At 35.8% G+C, this 6,215-nt stretch overlaps 1 pseudogene; it reads right to left on the bottom strand.

Annotated features, from left to right (window-relative positions):
- Positions 1-5,180, bottom strand: part of LOC120352875 — a 17,228-nt pseudogene extending 12,048 nt beyond the window's left edge.
- Positions 5,181-6,215: the final 1,035 nt, after the last annotated feature.

Genomic DNA, 6,215 nt, shown 5'->3' with positions numbered 1-6,215 from the left:
ATATTAAGCTTCAGAAAGTCGTTCATCATTTAAAGTTATTAAATAAATTCTAATCGGCAGTCCTAAAGAGATATGAAAGGTGATTCCGATAAAGTCTTTCCTGCACTTTCTGATCTCAATAAGATAATAGAGAATTATTTACCTGATCTGGAACTTCAATTTTAATAATCTGAATACTAAAGAAAACATTTAGTGAATGTTAATGTTAAAGTGATTATTAAAGAAACATTCATTCATTTTACATTCAGTGTATTAGGCCTATGTGGAAGACTATTTTAGCATACAGGAAATCAATGAGGCAAATAACAAAGACAGGCATATGACTGAAAAAAACTATGTTATTACAATAATATTCAAATTTTTGTCAAGATTAGTCCATTTTCTTCCTCCTGTACAAAATATTTCCAATGAGAAAGCAGCTTTCATCAACTGTAAAAAAATGCAAATCAGTTTAAGGATCTAATCAAGAATATATCGATTCATATATTAAGACCTTATAACGCGACTCGCTTTTGAGTAAGCAATAAAGTCGCGTTTTACGGTCTTTAGGCGCATGTTATACGAGCGCTAATGCCGCGGCGTTGGCAACGCTGAAAATGTATACAGCGTTGTTGGCGCGCACTATGAAAGTGTCATTGCGACGCTAAAACGCCGCGGCATTAGCGCCCGTACGAGAACATGGGCCGCCTTAGGGCCAAGACACATAAAACGTTTTTCAGGCATTTTTTACTGCCGGCGGACGAGTCGGCAGGGCAGGAATGTCTCCGATTGGATGATTATCAGCTGATTGGGTTGGCGTTCGGGAATCAGCTGATAAATCAGTCAATCGGAGACCTTCCTGTACTGCCGACTCGTAAGCCGCCAGCGCAAAAACGCCTATTATGGGATTGACTGTGATGTAATGTTTATATAATATATACTTTATTACTGACATCTTTGTAGGAGGTGAGGTTGAGTACAAAAACTCCATAAGGATTGATTTCAATGTCGACAGTGGCTCTGGCCATCATTATAAGCATACTCTGCTTGAACCATTGCGGCTTATCCATCCAGGGAAGATTTGCAAGAAATCTACGCAGTATTTCATTCTGCAACAAATTAACGCAAATATTCACAACAAAATACAAAATTATTCATGATCATTATTCATATGAAGTATCAATGATACTATTTCTATATTTCTTCTATTTTCTTTTAATTTTGAATCCATCTCATCTTCCATCATCATCATCATCATCATCAACTGTCAGCATCTGTTGAATGAGAAGCACTGTGGAATGCTGCTAGTTTCAAAACTGTTTATAATAATTTATTACTAGTGACCCCCTGGGTTGGAGAACTCGCTCAAGAACTGTTGTATTGTAATGTTTGAAACCAGCAACTATAAATTGTACAGAGTTGATGGAAATTATGAAAACAGCAAAATATTTCTGTTACAAGAATAATTCGACAGTAGGTTTCATTGAGGATCCTATTTGAAATGAAATAATATTACTCTGTCCCTTCAACATCTTTGATCATCATATGAATCCCAATTCATTTTTTTAAATGAGAAGGTGGTCATGTGATACATGATTTCGATACAGAGTTCCAAGAAAAAATAAATGGCGAAAACTGCACATTGATACATCAACCCGTATCATTTTCTTGATGTAAAAATTGTAAACTGTATGTTGGTAAAATCTGTCAGCGCGTGTGATAGCTCTCAAAAAGCTTCAGCTGCTGTTATGAATGAATGGAAAAACTGGTAATTGCATGCAATGAATTCACCAGCTGACTAAATAATAAATCATAAAAAAATTTTCTCATGCACTTTCAAATTTATTTTTATATCCTGAAAAATTTCGAAGGAGTGAGTCAATTTTGTTGTCCAACAACTTGACCTGTAAAAAGGTTCAAAGAATACGTGTCAAAATTTGAAGATGTTTGATCGATTCTTTCTAAAGTTATTGTAGAACATAATATGTTCTACAATAACTGTATATTATACAGACGGACAACGACTTTAGCCTTCAGCTAAGTCAAAAGTGAGAACTCGCCCAAAGCTCGTTCAATTAACCCAAATCTGGTCACTTATTGATGATCTGAACCTTATCACCCTCAAGACGGGCAAGGACGCACCCCTCTCCTAAATATCTCAAACTTGGTTCTAGCTGTCCCACAAATTATAAGGCACTCTCGCAGAAAAAGATCTTCAGCTGCTATTTTCAACACTGATGACCTTATTCTGGACCCTCCAAAAAATTGTTTTTGAACCCCCTCCCCAAAAAACTTTAAGGACGCAGTTTGCTGATTTATTTTCGGCAGATTGCATTGAAAATTGCTGATGTTATTATTGTGATATGGCAAGAGGAAAACCTTTTCAACTCTAATTTGAACCAATTTGTTTATTTTTATGAATCAGTTTATATTAGCCTATGTTCATCTGGAAGTTTCTAAATTCAAAGTTATCGTTCTATATTTGTCAATGAAAAAGAAAAAATAACAAGCAAGACAAAGTAATCACCTGGTTAGAAATGCGTTGACCACTGTAGTAGCAGAGGAGCATCAGTATATTGTTGCAGAAACATGATGCAGCATAATTCATGACAATCTTTGGATTATTTGCCTGAAAAAAAATCTGGTGTGGTACACTCACACAACTTTCCTTGCTCATATTTGAAACTACGATCAGACTTCTGTATATGTGTATATATAATTGTTTTCAGAGTACTTTCTCCTTTGTTTAAATTGTGAAATTCGATAATTTTTTTCAGTCGTCACTTTTTTAAAGTCGTCAAAACAGCTGTTCTACAGATGAAATATCTCGACTATGTGTTCTTTTTATGAACTGCGCTACCTACCTCATGCACAAGGAGGAGGTTACTAAGTCCATTTCTCAAGCATGGGTGGGCCCCCCCATTGGTTTCCCAGAAGGAGACTCATGCCAGTTGATAGAGCTGATAAATAACTATACAGGGTATGAATTTGAGAAAAATCGGTCAAGTTATTTTTGAGAAAATCGTGAAAAACATGGTTTTTTAGTAATTATCCGCTATTTTTCTCAAGAATATTACGGAGCTCCTGAAATTTTCCCAGAAATAAGACTAATGTCAGTTGTTAGGGCTTATGAATAGCTATCCATGGTATAAATTTGAAGAAAATCGTTAGAGCCGTTTTCGAGAAAACCGTGAAAAACATGGTTTTTTGGTAATTATCCGCCATTTTTCTCGAGAATATTACGCAGCTCCTGCAATTTTCCCAGAAATCAGACTCATGTCAGTTGATAGGGCTTATAAATAGCTATCCATGGTATAAATTTGAAGAAAATCGTTAGAGCCGTTTTAGAGAAAACCGTAAAAAACATGGTTTTTTAGTAATTATCCGTCATTTTTCTCGAGAATATTACGCAGCTCCTGCAATTTTCCCAGAAATGAGACTCATGTCAGTTGATAGGGCTTATAAATAGCTATCCATGGTATAAATTTGAAGAAAATCGTTAGAGCCGTTTTTGAGAAAATCGTGAAAAACATAGTTTTTTTAGTAATTATCCGCCATTTTTCCGCCATCTTGAATTGAATTTTATTGAATTTCTTATTGTCGGGTCCTCATGGTATAAGCACCTTAAGTTTGAAATTTCAAGTCAATCGGTTAATTAGGAATGGAGTTATTGTGTTCACAGACACACACACACACACGCGCGCACACACACACACAAACACACACACACACACACACACACACACACACACACACACAAACACACACACACACACCACACACACACACACAGCACATATTACGCTTAAACTAGGTATGTTTTTTATTCGTTTTCAAGCTAGTTTGGCAGTCCAAGTAATTTACAAGCTTGAATTATAAATCATATCAGGGTACCGCTATCGATGATTCAATTTGAACACTCATTAACACATAGAATAAGCCTTATCTCATGTAAGTAATAGCAAAAAAGACTAGGCCCAATCTCATGGTGAAGCAGTAGTTTTTGCTACTACATTTTATAAAATTATACTTCTATACAGTGAAGTTTTTATAACATATAGGTTACGATACACAATCTTCCGGGCGGAGGGGTCTATTTATATATATTTATATATCTATTTATAGATCAGGTGCTGTGGTGCTGACTATTTAACGCGAATCTCACTACTAAAGTATTTCTAATACATATTATTCACCTGCAACATCAAATAGATATTGAAGCAAGTATCAATAGCAATTAGCAAACTCGTCATCAATATCCCATATCCAGAGATCATTGCACAGTCCTTGAGGGTCCTGAAAATTTAGAAAATAAGAATTGAACAAATTAGAAATTTCATTACTATCATGTTAGTCCAGTCAAACAGCCCCGAAAGAGTTTTTCTCGAGGCTATGTATTTTGAGGCGCTGAATTCGAATCTGAAATTTGCTGACACGCCAGAGGGCAGCTTCACCCCCAAAAACCCCCAAAACCCCCAAAAAACCCCAAAATTTCGGACTTTTTCCAATTTTCCCATTTTATCTCGTGAACCTTGAGTTTCTCAAGAAAAATCTTCCCCGACAAAATTGAAGAGAATAAGATTTCCAATAAATTGAGTAGTCGCGCAGGATTCTACCATTTTTGGTTCCAGAGCTACAAATTTTCAAAAAATGGGTATTTTTTAAGGGTTTCAAAATTTGCAAATTTACCACTTCTACCCTATACAAGATGGATATTTTCCTAGTATAGATAAAAATCACACATCACGTGAAAGAACAATTCATTATGAACAGGATACCTTAGAAATTTCGAATTTAGTAGTGGTGGGAGGGTGGATATACCCAAACTAAAAATCATGTCCTACAGCCAAAATACAAATTTTCATTATAATACCTTTTCAAGGCCTTCCTAACCAAAAATACATATTTCGGCTGAAATCATCTCACGCGGCCTTTTTTCTATGAGAATCAACCGTTGGAAACATTTATTTCAGTATTTCGTAGTGGGGGCACGTCATTAATTGACCCACCACCATCACCTCCACTATAACGCATAAGTTCAAAAAAATATAGTGAAATAAGTAAATAGTTGATAATATTACGAAATATCTATTACAGTAGATAGATAGATAAATTGAATACTATTACCGATTAAGGTTCTGGTGGTACTGCACTATTAGCCTGAAATCTTTGCGGAGTCTCTCCATATCAACATCACTCATTTCATTTGTTTTTTCCTATTCAATTCTACCACTCTCACCAAAACCTGGATAATCCTTCCCAATTTCCTCAAAAAGTATGTAGATCGTCTCAAATCTGTCATATTTTTATTTACGCCTAGCAAAAGTGAAACATATCCACTGAACGCTTCCAGAGCGAGAAAAACTATGAGAAAACTGTGTAAAACGAAGATGTAGATCACAAAAGAGTTTCCCTCTATGTCAGGAGGAATGAAAGATACCAAAGGAGTAGGAGAGCCTCTTGGATCGTCTTCCAGGCTGGCTCCCAAAAGTTCCAGAAATAAGTACCTCACAACAAACCCCGAAAACGCGACATAAATCAAGGCGATTATGGTCTGACTCGAAGATTGCAAATTATTCCTTTTCTCATCGTAGTGCTTTTTTATCTTCTTCCATTTTTTTGCTCCTCTCAAATCAAACTGTGAACCATTATCGATCAGATACTCTTCCTCTATTAGTTACTCATTCGCATACTGTCTTCTGGGTTGAGAAACCGTTTTATAATACAGGAGAACATTGTGAGAACTGTGAGGATGTCTTTCATGGCTAGGAAACATTTTTCGAAGTTGTCGGCTTCGTTGACGAAAACCATTGATAGATTTGAGAGTACTAGGAGAGCTGTGATTAATCCCATTATGAAGGGAAGTGGGCTGCCAGTGTCGTATCTTAGCAGATTGATGTATCTGCGCATTAGGTGTGTGCTTTTCATCCAAATCTGTAAAAACCAGATTAATCTATTTAAACTTTAGAGACATAAATCCATTTTTTTAATTTTTTAATAATAAAACACGCTTGCGAGAATCCATTATTATAGTCCAGTTAATATAAAAAAGGTGGCGTGTTTGCAATTTATATTGCAGTTCTGATTTCTCAATATATTATTTGGATACATGAGAGAAGTCCAGAACCAATTTCTTCATGCAAAATTTTCTTTTGCAAGATACAGAGTGGCCCAAAAACCTCGTATTTTCGGTTCATTTTCCAGTTTCCAGCTATTTCTGCCAAATCCAGTGATCG

The sequence above is a fragment of the Nilaparvata lugens genome, chromosome 8 (assembly GCF_014356525.2).
Source record: "Nilaparvata lugens isolate BPH chromosome 8, ASM1435652v1, whole genome shotgun sequence".
NCBI classification, from domain to species: Eukaryota; Metazoa; Arthropoda; class Insecta; order Hemiptera; family Delphacidae; genus Nilaparvata; species Nilaparvata lugens.
Note: the sequence above shows the minus strand (reverse complement) of the source record. Positions and strands in the feature narration are given on the sequence as shown.